This window comes from Stegodyphus dumicola, chromosome 3 (assembly GCF_044657685.1).
Source record: "Stegodyphus dumicola isolate Sdum_Otavi_A_Nest chromosome 3, ASM4465768v1".
Classification (NCBI taxonomy): Eukaryota; Metazoa; Arthropoda; class Arachnida; order Araneae; family Eresidae; genus Stegodyphus; species Stegodyphus dumicola.
Window position 1 is genome coordinate 220207294 of NC_140770.1, and position 14541 is coordinate 220221834.

Consider the following 14541-nt stretch of genomic DNA (forward strand, 5'->3'; position numbering starts at 1 on the left):
AAAATTTAAAGCACCTTTTTTAATTTATAGTTTCTATTTGTTATATTAACCCTTTCGTCGTTCTCTTAATGTCCGCGAAAATTTCTCCCAAGCGGCCGTCTGTTTTTTGTAGCGTGTAATGTTGTTTTCTCTGTATATCATAACTTTCCATACATAACTTTCGTAGTAGATGAATGTCGATAAACATTTAGTAAAATTATAAGGACATAAAGCATAATGGAAAAATAATATCTATGCTTATTTCTAACAGCAGGTATAATTTGATAACATCTGTTCCAGGCGGTTCACTTCTCTCTTTTTGTTGTTGTAATCTTTTACAATTATTGTTTCTTTTATAGTTCTTTTCCGTGTTCCAACATCGAATTATTATGGACTGTAGTCATCATCATCGAATCATCATCAATCACCGAATTATTATGGACTGTACTTATCAAACATATATCCTTCTTGTCTTTCCAATTCACCATTTCTCTTTTTCTGCTGAGTAGACTTTGAAGCCATCTCTCACTGCCTTGTATCTTATGTAAAATGGCGCGAATATTCCTAAAACCCGGGGCAAATTCAATTAGAAATAGAATGCCTGATTAGTGCTTCCCTCTAGGAGGTATTAGAACAAACAAATAAACATTTAGAAAGCGTTTTAAAGGTTTAATAGTTTTAAAATGTAGAAGAACGCTTGTAGCGGCCGCAATGCGGAAGTTTCATTTGAACGCGCTAGACGCGTTACGGACGACGAAGAGCTTAAAAAAGATTTTGAGTTCGTTAATTTTCTCACACAGATAATATACCATGTAATTTCAAATATATTTGGTTAAATTACCAACCTCTTGATTAAAGCAGGTATTAGTAACTACAGGTTAGCAGAACTTTACATTAACAAGAAATTTGGCTGCAGTATAGCTTGTCTCCTTGCAAGCTACTACAGAGTGTCATTTTCTTTTGAAATAATCTAGTAATGCATTTTAGTTTCGTGAATGGTTTATATCTTTAAAGCAATAATAGGACCAAAAATCAAGAAAAGGTATAAGACAGTGATCTCAGTCTCTCGGCCTGCGGGGTGCATGCGGCCCCCAAAGCAGTTTTATGGGGACTAATGAATACATTTCAAATATGTATTTATTGCAAATACAATGCTTATAGTTTTAGAGATAATGACTGAGTTTCTATGCGCGACTACTGTTGAAATAAAAGACATAGAACGAAAAGTCTTTGCCACTGTAGCTTCTATACCAGACCACGTAATTCGGATAAGATTTGCTGTGTGACACCTTGTGGTACTTCCTCATTCTGAAATTTTCGGTTAAGGTTAAAAATAATTTATTCAGGGTTAATTTAACATACTGAAATTACCTGAAATAAATGATTGTCTAAATAATCTAATATTTAGCTATCAGTACGTTTGATTAAACTCTAGCCAGTTTCCTGTTTTCGAAGCTCGTTATTAAAAAGTAATTCTTACTTTTTGTTCAAGACTTGACCTTCTTAGTTCATAAAGTATTAAAAGTAATTGTATAGTTTTGATTTAGAAACTTCTTACAATTTGCTCAACATTCATGAAATTTGAATAAATCGTTAATATATCAGTATCAATAGAAATAGAAATATCAATAGAAATTGCTTGCAGCTGCCAAACTACAGATTTCAGATAGAATATAAATAAAAGTTTGATTTTTTTTTAATCTTTGTATTATTATTATTGTTCATGTATATTACAATAAATATTCAGTAAGTGAAATTTAATTTTTGTGTGTGTTTAATTAAAAATATTATATTGAAAAAAATGCTCTGGCCCGTCACACGCTCCCAGATTGAGCATTCGGATCATATGCAATCTGAGTTTGAGACCACTGGTTTAAGAAATATGATGCGTAACTTTTCTAAACTGTATTCATCTATTGTGATATGATCGAAACCGTAACTGAAAGCTTTAAACCTATTTAACTTAGAAATTCTTTCTGTAATCTGATGTCAGGTGCAAACCAGCCATTTACAAAGAACATTTTGGCTAAAAGGTATCTTCTGATGAAATTGTGTATCAAAAGTAAGCAATATTCTTTGAAATAATTCTGCAGGGATTAATCTGTGCTACAGGTTCACTTCAAATTTATTGAAAACATCTTCGAAACTTATACTTAATTTTAATCCTCAAATTTGGAATAATCTTCAAGCATAATAATTCACTTATGGTGTGTTTTTATTTTCTGTATAGAACCATTCTGGGAAGCTTCTATTAAGCATTTATTAGTAAAAAAAAAATATAGTTTATATGAAATGAAGCATAAATTTATTTATAAAATTATTGTAGAAAAAGAGCATATTGTTTAATCTATAAAGAACACTTTTTTGCTTCCTTGTACGAAGTAAAACAAGAAGTATTGTAATCACGAAAAAATTATGCTTTAAAAATGCTTTAAAAATGATTGAATTATGTTGTTCTTATCTTTCGGTTAAGGTTTTTATATGTTTAGTAAATCTGTATGCAATATTTTTAGAATTATCAACAATTTTAAAGTTGTTTAAGTGCCGCTAAGCCTAATATTTTTTTTGATGGCGGCCATTGCTTGTTTACATTTGAAGCAGCAGGATAGTGGATTTTTTTGCCAATCTAGAGAAACTTAGCTTCGCAACAACAAAGATAACGCCTTCATTTATTATTGCGAAATAATTCATGCTTAATACGTTCTGGAATTTTTTCGAGGAAATAAGTGTTTAAGATTTACTTCGTGATTTTTAATACAGATATTTTGAGTTTTTATGTACACTCATGTCCATAAATTAAGGATAATGCAAAATCAGGCAAAGGAAGAGTTAGAAGCAAAACAAATTTGACGTATTTGTAAAGCTTATTTATTAAACAAGAGCGAAAGAGCATAAAAAGATGCTATATGTTTGATATTATTAAAAAATTAGCGAATTTTTCTCCCTGGAGCAAATTACAAAAAATACCTATTTACAGAAAACCAATATTACATGGTTGGTATGATTGTTAATACATTGCATGTCTCCCAGACGATGCAATACAGTCCGTACAACGCCTAGGCATGCTAAGTATCAAATTTTCGATCTGATCTCTTAGGGGATATAACACCACTCAAAAAGCAATTCTCTCCGAAGTTCCGGTAGACATGTAGGAGGAGGTTGACGGGCTGAAACTCGTCGGCCAAGAATGTCCCACACGTGCTCTACTGGATTCAAGTCCGGTGAGACTGCTGGCCAGTCCATACGGGTGACATCCTCCGATTGAAGGCATTCGTTACGATGTTTGCACGGTGAGGACGGGCGTTGTCATCCATAAACACAAATTTTGCGCCCATGGCGCCCCGAAACAAACGTACATGTCGTTCCAGAATGACGTCCCGATAGATTTGGCTTGTCATGGTATCAGGTTCAGTGTTCCGTCTAACCTTCTTCGGGAACATGCAAGGACCTGACTCGGAACAGAGAGCTTACTAAAGCTATGTTCAAAACTGTGGGAAGCAGACAGGATACACAAGAAGGGTATACAAAACCCTTTATTTTTCTCTATTTACAATAACTTCCGTACTTCGGAATACACAGACCCGCTACTTGGGGTCTAACGTAAAAAATATAAAAAAATAGAACTAAACTCTAATTTAACTTTAAAATAATAAACGTGGAAGATTGGCCTTATATTAACAGGAAGCGTATGTAGTACAGAGAACTGTGAACACTACAATACGTTTAAAAATTATCAAGAGGATTAAAAACCTCTGGCCTGGACGGCAACCAGCAACTGAGTAAACTTCTAAGGTAAGCGACCTGCTTCGACTAACTGCTTCCTCTCTCTCGCTTGGCAAAAAGCCACAACTTAAGTACTTGGCATTCGCCAGACAAACTTTGCATAAAAACTTTAACGCTTATAATTCTGGGAGGAAGTAGAAAATAAGAAGTGATAGTAAAGATTTAAAATAAAATAAACGTTAGTAAAACTTAAGATCCTTACATACTTCCCGAGTTAATTAGTTTGAAACTGAGGTCTAAAACGACCTTGTTGAAAACTTTTAGCTCTAAAATCTAACGCGAGGCCAAACTTTTACAAACATTTTTCGCTAGAAACTAGAAATTTAAAAGAAAGAAATTTGTTTTTACAATAGCAGCTCCCAGGACACACAATGTTTTCATCTGTACTGCATCTAAACAGGAGCTTTTATTCAAATCTGGTTCCTTCCAGAGTTCTGGAAGGAAAACTAGTTTAATGAAATGTTACACAATGAAATGGCAAGTAACATGTATAATTATATTTCTCTTAACATTCTTATTTTATTCATGACTATTTTAATTATCTCTCCCCGTGCTCTCTGACATGTGTTGTAAAAGAACACCAAACACGAATGTGTTTATGTCTATGTGTTCAGCACTTCCTCCTACAATCAAAACACTAACGTGTTAAAATTCAACATACCAAGACCTCGTAACACACCCTAATTTCAACTCTAAACCCTGAGGTACTATTCTGAAAGTGGCTAACTCTGAAGTGTAGCGTCAGAGAGCCTAACTACATCATTCAACCTTTAACACATATTTACCATGATTTAGTCTTTTTACAGTCACACGAATAAAAAAAAAATTAACATTACTTTCACTTTTACCATATCACGGTATTTCTTAACATTTAAAATAACAGTTCACATTGTATATAAGAACATATTAACATGCCGTTAATTTTATACATTTGAAAACATACATTAGTAGTACATTGTTAACTTCTATTCTTTTCAAAGCAAGTGCCAATTCTTTCTACATTGAAATAATACATTTCAAAAAGTCTTTCAGACTAAAACTTCTTTCTTGCCAGAATGTTTTAAATAATATTTATACAATAACGTTTTACAATATTTAAGTCTTTACACAATGCTTTATACATCAACTTTAGTTTTACGCGCGAGTAATTGAAAAACATAATACCAAAATCGGTAACAACTCATTTCTCGCCCTTTTGGCGATAAAGGTAGACCTCGCATGAGGTAAAACTTCTTGAAATCTGCCACTTGCAGTAAGCATGAAAGATTAACTTAAGTTTGCAACGTAACATAAAATTTTACTTATCTTTGTGATATTCGGACATTCTTTTCTGGGCCCAGTCCTTAAAGGTAGTGCAGATAGTTCTTTGATTTATCCTCCTTCTTGTACGGGCTCGCCCTTCAGTGTCTTCCTCTAGATGCTTTCTTTTTTCTCCAGTTCGGTCACCCTTGAATACCTTCCTTTTCGCTTCTGCCTGTGGTCTTGGTCGTTTGATGGCAGCTGGTCTTGGCGGAACCGGGAAACTTCTTTCGTGTTCCTGCTTGGACCTCGTTGCTGGCCGTTCAAATTTTCCTTGTAACTTTTCCTCCACCGCTAATGGCCCTTCCGCAGTTCGGCGACATTTGCTGCGGAGAGTCCTGTCGGATGAGTAGATCTTCCGTTTTAGAGCCGGGTTATAGTTGCCGTCATTTCTCCTGGCTCTCTTTGCATACGTCGTCCTTCTCTCTTCTTCATTCTGGGGGTGTTCGTTAGCTCTCTTTTCTGGATGGTGGAACGGATTCTTTTTCTTGCCACCTTCAATTTTTCCGCGGGGAAACTTTCTTTTCACTTGCTCCTGCCTCTTAATGGCTTGCCCTTGTACTTGTCGTTTTCCCACCTCTGGAGCTTGTGCCTGCGGTGTCTGCCGTGCCGGATTCTGCAAAAGATCTGAAAATATTTGCATTTTATTACGATCAAAGTAGGGTTTGATTTGATCAATGTTTGCGGAACAGGTTTCACCATTTCTGGCTTTTAACACTACTACAGCGTGAGTTATTTTTTCTATAACATATGGTCCTTCAAATCGTGGAAAAAATTTGGCAGTTTTATCTTCTGGTGCTGAAGAAAGTGAATGCTTAATTTTTAAAACTTCATCCCCTACTTTATAAGTTACTCCCCGTCGTTTGAAATCATAATAGAGCTTCTGTTTTCTTTGTGCTACTTCCGTATTCTTCTTTGCTTCCTTAATTAGTTTTTCTATATCACCCATTTTAAATTCTGGGGCTCTTTGTTGCACATAAAATAATTTATCTAACGGCGTTATAATCTTTCTGCCTAAAATTAACTCAGCAGGAGTTTTGCCCGTTGTATCATGTTTTGCGGTCCTAAGGGCGAAAGCAAATTCATTGACATAGTTATCCCAGCTTTTATGAAAATTTTTAACATAACTACGGATAATTTTCACTATATTTCTATTGACCCGTTCCGCTATATTTGATTGCGGCCGATACGGGACCATTTTTAAATGACGTATGCCCAGTTTTTGGCACATGTCTTCAAATACATTACTTACAAATTGAGGACCATTATCCGATATAACTTTTAGGGGCGCCCCGTATTTTAAAATATATTTATTTAAAATAGAATCAGTAACTAATATCGCGGAGGCTCGTTTTAAGGGAACAATTTCGGTCCATTTACTAAAATGATCAACCATAACAAGGAGATAGCGACTTTTATTTAACTGACTTTTTGGGAAAGGGCCCAATAAATCGATGCCAATTATTTCATTTGGAAATTCGGATTTAATACTATTTAGAAACCCGGCCGGGCGGAAATTAATATAATTAACTGCTTGACATGTTGGGCAGGACTGGACATACGCCCTTGTTAACTTTTGCAGTTCAGGAAAGTAGACTGCCTCGCGTACGCGTTGGATAGTTTTTCGAATACCAGCATGAGAAGCTAAAGGGCTGTCATGGAGCTCCTGCAGGATATTTAATCTAAGACTAGCTGCGATAACAGGTCGAAATTCGTTGTTGGAATTCGTAGTTTTTGTATAAAATAATAGACCATCTATTAGTTCGTAATGGGCCGCCCTATTTATTATCACCACAATATCTTGGTGGCTAAAATTTTCAGGATCCTTTAAATACTCATAAATGCTTCCAAACTCAGGATCTTTACCCAGTTCGGTTATTACAGTTTCTCGGGAATTTATTGTACATGCTGTGAGCATTGCCACCTTTGCAGTATTACCTTGTTCATCTATTTTAATTCTTGATAGGGCATCTGCTACGATATTTTCCTTTCCGGGGGTATGCTTGATTACCAGATTATATTCTTGTAGCTTGAGTGCCCATCTTATTAACCTTGGGGATAAGTTTTTCCCTGAGTACAATCTAGTTACCGCCGCATGATCAGAGTACACTGTTATTGACGCCTTTCCAAAATAGACTCGGAACTTTTGCACTGCTAACAGAACTGCAAGTGCCTCTCTCTCGGTCGCGGAATAGTTTCTTTGTGTTTGATTTAAAGTTCGGCTAAAAAATGCCACGGGCTGCTGATTTTGCGAAAGTACCGCTCCTACCGCATAATCCGAAGCATCCGCTGAAATTTCTAAATTCTCATCCTTTTCAGGAAATTTCAACACAGGGGCTTGCGTTAATGCTTGTTTTAATTTTTCGAAAGCACTATTGGCTTCGGCCGTCCACGAGAATCTTGCCTTTTTCCTTTTTAATTTTAACAATGGCTCAGCGATAGCTGCAAAATCTTTTATAAAGGACTTATAATATGAACAAAGTCCTAGAAAAGAAGAGAGCTTCTTCGCCGTGTTTGGAGTCGGATACTTTTGTACAGCAATTATTTTTGATTCGTCTGTCTCTATTCCTTTCTGAGATATTTTGTAACCTAAATATTTTAATTCAGGGGCTGCAAATTTGCTCTTTTCGATATTAACTTTTAGACCGGCCTCATTTAATAAAGAAAACACCTGTCTTAAATCCTATACATGTTGGTCGAGATTATCACTAGTAATAATGATATCGTCTAAATAGATAAATGTGGACTTTCCAAGAACAGGTCTTAACACAATGTCCATACATCGCTGAAATGTTGCCGGGGCCCCTGAAAGGCCAAACGGCATACGCAAAAATGCATAAGTGCCAGACTTGGTTATAAAAGCAGTCTTAGGCACGTCCTCAGGCCTAAACCCTATTTGAAAATAACCAGTCGTTAAGTCTAAAGTCGTCATATATTTGGTGGATGTTATGTTCCTTAGAATTTCTTCAATTATAAGTAACGTATATACCGGATATTTAGTTATGGAGTTTAATTTACGGTAATCGATTGCGAATCTCCACCTTTTTGGATGTGTCAAAGGATAGTCATTATTTTTCTTACATAAAACCACCGGGCTAGCATAACTACTTGAGATGGGCGTCATGATCTTTTTACGTAGCATATCGGTGATATGCCATTCTATAATTTTTTTCCTTATTCTTATCATACCGGTATGCTTTGTGGCGAACTGGCATTGAATCTCCGGTGTCAATACTATGGTTAGTAACCTGAGTAAGTCCTGGAATATCACTAAATAACGAAGCAAATTCACTTACCACTTGTCGGATTCTTCCTTTCTCGTCATTAGGCAGGTGGTCAAGATTTAACATCGGCGGTTCAGCCTTTTCTGCACGAACTGGTTTCATTGTCAGCTTAAGGGACGCTTCATTAAAATCCAGCGTTGCTTGTGCTTCTGAAAGAAAATCTATTCCTAAAATTATATGTGCTTGCAGATTCTTTACTATAAAAAACATCACCTTTACTTGTTCGTCCTTGATACGGACATATTGCGGTACTTTACCTATACACTTACATAGTTCTCCTTGCGCCGCTAACACTGTCGTATTATCCGAATTATATATGCGGTATTTCCGAAAATACTTCCCAAAAAAATCTTCTGCCACACAGGAACACTGCGCGCCTGTATCCAGGAGTGCGGTGGCTGGGATATTATTCACCAACACTTCAATCTTCGGAAGAGTCAAATTTTTCACCATTACTGTATTTAACTTGAAGGAAGAGGGGTTTTCTTGGCCTTCGGATTTCTTCACCCTCTCGTCAGCAGAAATCCGTTTTAGTTTAAATCCTTTTTTTGTTTCCGTGCTTTCCTTCTTTTTCCACTGGCCTTGAGACTTTTTTCCTGGATTGCTATTGAACTGTCGACGTTCGCCGGCTGTTTTTGAATGCTCGGGTTTCCTTGCCCACTGATTCGCTTTGCTTCCGTAGCCGTGTGCTTGAGTTTGCTGTAGTCTTGGCGCACCAAATTGGTTTCGCTGTTGATATTGGCGTCTTCTTTCGACGTCCGCCGTTCTTCTACTTTCAAACTGGATTGCTAGCTCAAATAACTTTTCCAGTGTAGTCGGATTTCTTAATTCAATAAAGTCTTGCACTTGGGGCAGTAACCTCGGCAAAATCACTTGAATTATCTCAGGATCCGGACGGTTTCCATACAAGAGTTTGAAGACGTGAACTTTTCTTAAAATAAAGCTTGAGAAGTTTTCGATTCTTTGCTGATATATACTAAAAAGTTCCGTTTCTAATTTCGCACGATCCCTTACAACAGGGAAGGCTTTTACTAGGGCAGTCTTGAAATTCTCGTAAGTATAGGTGGGACTTCCTGCTTGACCCAAGAGACTTCTGCCTATACACTTGAACCAGTTAAGCGCTTGGCCCCTCAAAGCGCTGGTAGCTAAGGTAACTTTTTGAAACTCGTGCACGGGGTAGAGCATGAAGTGGTCATCCAATTTTTCCAAAAAACTGGTTACCGGTGAGTTTCCATTAAATGTTGCTTCTGGTTTCATCGAAGCGCGCATGGTCTGGACAATGTAACCAAATCCTTCCAGAGCGGCAGCTGGCATTTCTGGATTCTGACCCGTTTCTGCAGGCAGCACAGGTTCTTCTTGAAACTAGGCCATGGTTATTCTTCTTCGTTGGGCGCCACTATCAGGTTCAGTGTTCCGTCTAACCTTCTTCGGGAACATGCAAGGACCTGACTCGGAACAGAGAGCTTACTAAAGCTATGTTCAAAACTGTGGGAAGCAGACAGGATACACAAGAAGGGTATACAAAACCCTTTATTTTTCTCTATTTACAATAACTTCCGTACTTCGGAATACACAGACCCGCTACTTGGGGTCTAACGTAAAAAATATAAAAAAATAGAACTAAACTCTAATTTAACTTTAAATAATAAACGTGGAAGATTGGCCTTATATTAACAGGAAGCGTATGTAATACAGAGAACTGTGAACACTACAATACGTTTAAAAATTATCAAGAGGATTAAAACCTCTGGCCTGGACGGCAACCAGCAACTGAGTAAACTTCTAAGGTAAGCGGCCTGCTTCGACTAACTGCTTCCTCTCTCTCGCTTGGCAAAAAGCCACAACTTAAGTACTTGGCGTTCGCCAGACAAACTTTGCATAAAAACTTTAACGCTTATAATTCTGGGAGGAAGTAGAAAATAAGAAGTGATAGTAAAGATTTAAAATAAAATAAACGTTAGTAAAACTTAAGATCCTTACAATGGTTCCAATTTGAACATGCAGGTCACTTCTGGAACCCAGAATAAATCCACCCCAAACGAACACTCCTGCACCACCGTAATGGTGTCGTTCAACGACGTTTTCTTGGTGATAACGGGTACCTGGAGCTTTCCATATGAAAGTCCGGCGAGAATTTAACTGCAAGCACTGCTGTTGCGGTGTCCACAATGCATGCTCTCTAATCCAGGCTAACCGCAGGCTACAGTGAGTTGCAGTAAGTGGAACGCATCTGACAGGTCTACGAGCATATAGACCAATCTGCCCTAAGCGTCTGTACACTGTCTGCCTTGAAATTGTCGTACCAGTGGCTGAAGAGAGCTGACGAGACAGGTCTGAGGCTGTGCTCCGCCTGTTTCTTTTGGCAGTAACTGCCAAATATCGGTCCTCATTCGGCGTTGTAACTCTGGGGCGACCTGTGCTGTAACGTCTACTCACTTTACCATCATCTTGCAATCGTAGCCAAAGCCTGAAGATGACACTCTGGGCAATTCCAAATTCGTCTGATACTTCCAGTTGGGTACGCCCACATTCCAGACGTCCGATGATTCTACCACGTAAAAAATCATCCAAATGCGTTCTTTGTGTCATAACTATTCGGTTATTGCACTGAAATGCTTATAAAGCGCCTGCGAAAAATTTTACTTCTTTGCCTGTATTCCTTATATATCACTCTCTTACACTCTCGTCATTGTGACGTACCATCGGTGTCATCTGGTTACTTCCTGAAATTTGCATATGTTTCTTGAAGATGTGTGTAGTGATTTTACAGGTGATATAATATTCATTTTAGAGTTCGATTTCCGCGTGACTCCGAATTATCCTTAATTTATGGACATGAGTGTATTTTTGCCTTGTCGCGAAGTGAGAACTGAATTAATTGAATAAGAAATACTCAATCGTCTGTGAATTTTTTTTTTAGTTTGCTTAATTTCTTTTATACATCATTCTAGCTTTCTTATAGCATTTGAATAGTACATGCGGCAACAATTAGATAATATCTGTAAATGATATGAATGTTGTGCATTGTGAGTTATGAACAAAATATAATACTGTTAATTGAATCTAGCGCCAGAGTGTCGCTATGGTAAACAAATATTAGAGTGACTTTTAAAGAATGCATTTATTCTATTGTGGTTTATGCGCTGTCGGCGAAATAGATTTAATTCTATCTTTAAATGAAATGCAAGAAAAAATGCGTATAATTTAATATTTCTTACAAGGAAGTCATGTGGTGCACACATCAGATTTTTTAAGTTCAAAAACAATTTCAAAAGTGTCATCCCAAATAAAGAAGTATTTTCGGAAATGAAAACTGGTGTTAACGATTTTACGAATGAAAAAAAAAAAAAAAAAAAAAAAAAAAAAACTTAGCTAAAATTAAGCTTAAGTGTTCCAAAACAAAAATAGCATTAGCCAATACCAAACCAATAAATTAAGAGAACGTTTTCTATTGTTTATCCTTACACTGTGCACTTATTTTCAAAAAAGTGTTTAATTTAAAAGTTATAAATCCTTAATAAATACGATACAATCAATGGCAATTGTTTTAAAAAAATTAGGCAGAGAAACCAAAATTTTTGTTTTGTCATTTGGACACTTATCTATTAAATCTCTGACTAATCTCATGGTATCTTACAATTTTGAGTTTTTGAATAGAGCATGGAGATACAAACAATTTTCTGTAAATAAACTTACGTTGTTTTGATATTTTAAGATTTTGGAAAGCTGAGTGCATCTCTCTATCTTGGAAAACTGCATGCAGATATTTTTGGATAAAAGTATTTTCAATAAAAAAAACCATTAAAACAGGCGATTCTAAAATATCTACAAAAATGTAAATGCAAGTAGGAGCATCCCAAACAAGCCAATTACGCGTGAACTGAAATAAGTAAATTTTATTAAGAAATATCTGTGGCGAAATAGCGCTTTGAGATAGTATAAGGAATGTTGAGCGGTAAGTAAAAGCTATCTTCTAGTGTACATTATAATTCTCTTCGCTCATTTCGAACAGTATTAATTGCTACACGAACGAGGAGTAAATTGCATAGCGTGTAGATCTGTGTTCATGTATCTTACCGCATACCATAGCATACCGCTCAAATCCGCACAGGGCATTAATATTTTCGCCAGCAGAAGATCTTTACCTACCGCTCAACAGCGAAGTATAATACCTCAACGTGCTATTTTTACGCGTACATTATTACAAGATCTGCTTATACCAATCTTCTATACCTGCCCTTACATTTCTGCCAGATATTTTTTAATTACCCTGACTAAGTAATCAGATGAATTTAAGCGAAATCATATGGAAGCCGTCTTAAGAATCTTTGGAGTATAATTTTGAATTTACAGAACTCCTTTTTAAAGAGATAGTTGATAACAGCAGGAAGAAAGAAATACAACTTCTTAAAAACTGCAGTGTTTATTAGAGAAATACGAATAAATTGGTAGTTAAAATTATTACGTCATTTCGTACAAAAATAATAATATAACAAATGTCAGTTATACATTTAGAATGATAGAATGGCTTTTAAATAGTGCATTAAAAGATACTTAAAATTACAAACATAGTTTAGATCAACTCGCAATGCAACATCACATGAGAATAGTTTCTTTTGTAACCGAATCATGTACCACTGTGTGTTATTGTGTAGGTTGAAAATACATTCGTAATGAATAATTTTTATACAAAGGGGGAAGTCCCTGAAGGACTATTGTTTTCGTTTCGCGATTTTGCGACTATGTTTCACTTTTCAAGCTGTTGCCACCAAATGTTAGAGTTCTGCATTATATTTGAAGAAATTAAATAATGAAAAATCTCCACAAATGTATGTATATTTCTATTGTGATAAAACAACGGTACATAGAGCCATCGAATTTTGAATGACGTAATCCTCCTACGAATATGGACATGTGGAAGACCAAATCTGAAATTTGGAATTATCGATTTCTGATTTTGTAAAATTTTAACGAATTTTTGATTAACAAACTCAAGGATTTCAAAGCGAGCAATGGCAACGTTGTACAGCAAAAAAAAAAAAAAAAAAAAAAAAAAAAATTATCTCCAGCGCGTGAGTCTCTGTATCGGAAATTCTAAAGATATGCTCATTTTAAAACTATTTTGAGATATTGTTCTTGAACTGAATAAGTGCGATGAACGTGATAGTTAATAAATAAATGTAACATACAAAATGTTAAAAAACACCCCTTTGGACGCAATTTAAAATCGGAAACCTTTCAGATTTTTTTATAGAATTAATTTTATCATGTAGTCGTACATTTTCACACATAAATGTCTAAGAACTACAATAAAATATTGTTTACATAACTACACGTGATCTACAGATCTATTATATTTATGAAATTGGATTCTCTTTTTTTCGGGGAAGGGAGGCTTTCTCGTACGAAGTAAGGGACGTATTGTAATCGTGAAAATTTTCTGGTGTCAGATTTCAACGTAAATATCCATTTTGGCCGGTATCGAAGCAATTTAACGATGTTTTTGCATGACATCTGTACGTAAGAATAGAATAAAGGACTTTTTCACCAAAACGGGTTTCAAAATTATTTAATACGGATTCAGAAGAGAGTTTTTCGTGAGGTCTGTATGTACGTATGTATGTATCGCGCATAACTCAGAAACGAGTAACCTCAGAACGCTGCAATTCTGCATATATGACTGCTATAGCATCTAGTTGTGCATCTCCTTTTTTGGTTTCAATCGGACTCACCAAAAGTATAGATATATACATGATCACTAAGGTCTCTCTAATTCATGTTGTCTTGCTACTTTTATATACATAAATATATACCCGCTCTGTTACTTGGCTCCGTGAGCTCAGTTTTTTTTATGCTTATATGTTGGTAAATAGTACATTTTTTGCTTTAAAAATTATTGAATTATGTTTTTCTTACCTTTGGTTAATGTTTTTATACCTTTTGTTAATCTGCATGCAATAACTGTAGAATTATCAATTTAAAAGTTGTTCAAGTGCGGCCAAATCTGATTTAGTCCCGTTTGTTTACATTTGAAACTTAGCAGAATAGAAGAAGTCACTTTCTGCACATTTAGTGTCTTTCTGCCGAGTGGGACCAAAAGAAAACTTTCCGTTTTGTGCACCGAAAAATCTGTCTTCTTGCCTGCTGGCCCAATTGATTGTTTTTGCGTAGAAACTCTAATTTGAATTGAAAACGT

At 35.9% G+C, this 14541-nt stretch overlaps 1 protein-coding gene across 2 annotated transcripts in view; it reads left to right on the forward strand.

Moving 5' to 3' along the window:
- Positions 1-14541, forward strand: part of LOC118202118 (hemicentin-2-like) — a 228657-nt gene that overhangs the window by 149657 nt on the left and 64459 nt on the right. The window lies entirely within an intron of this gene.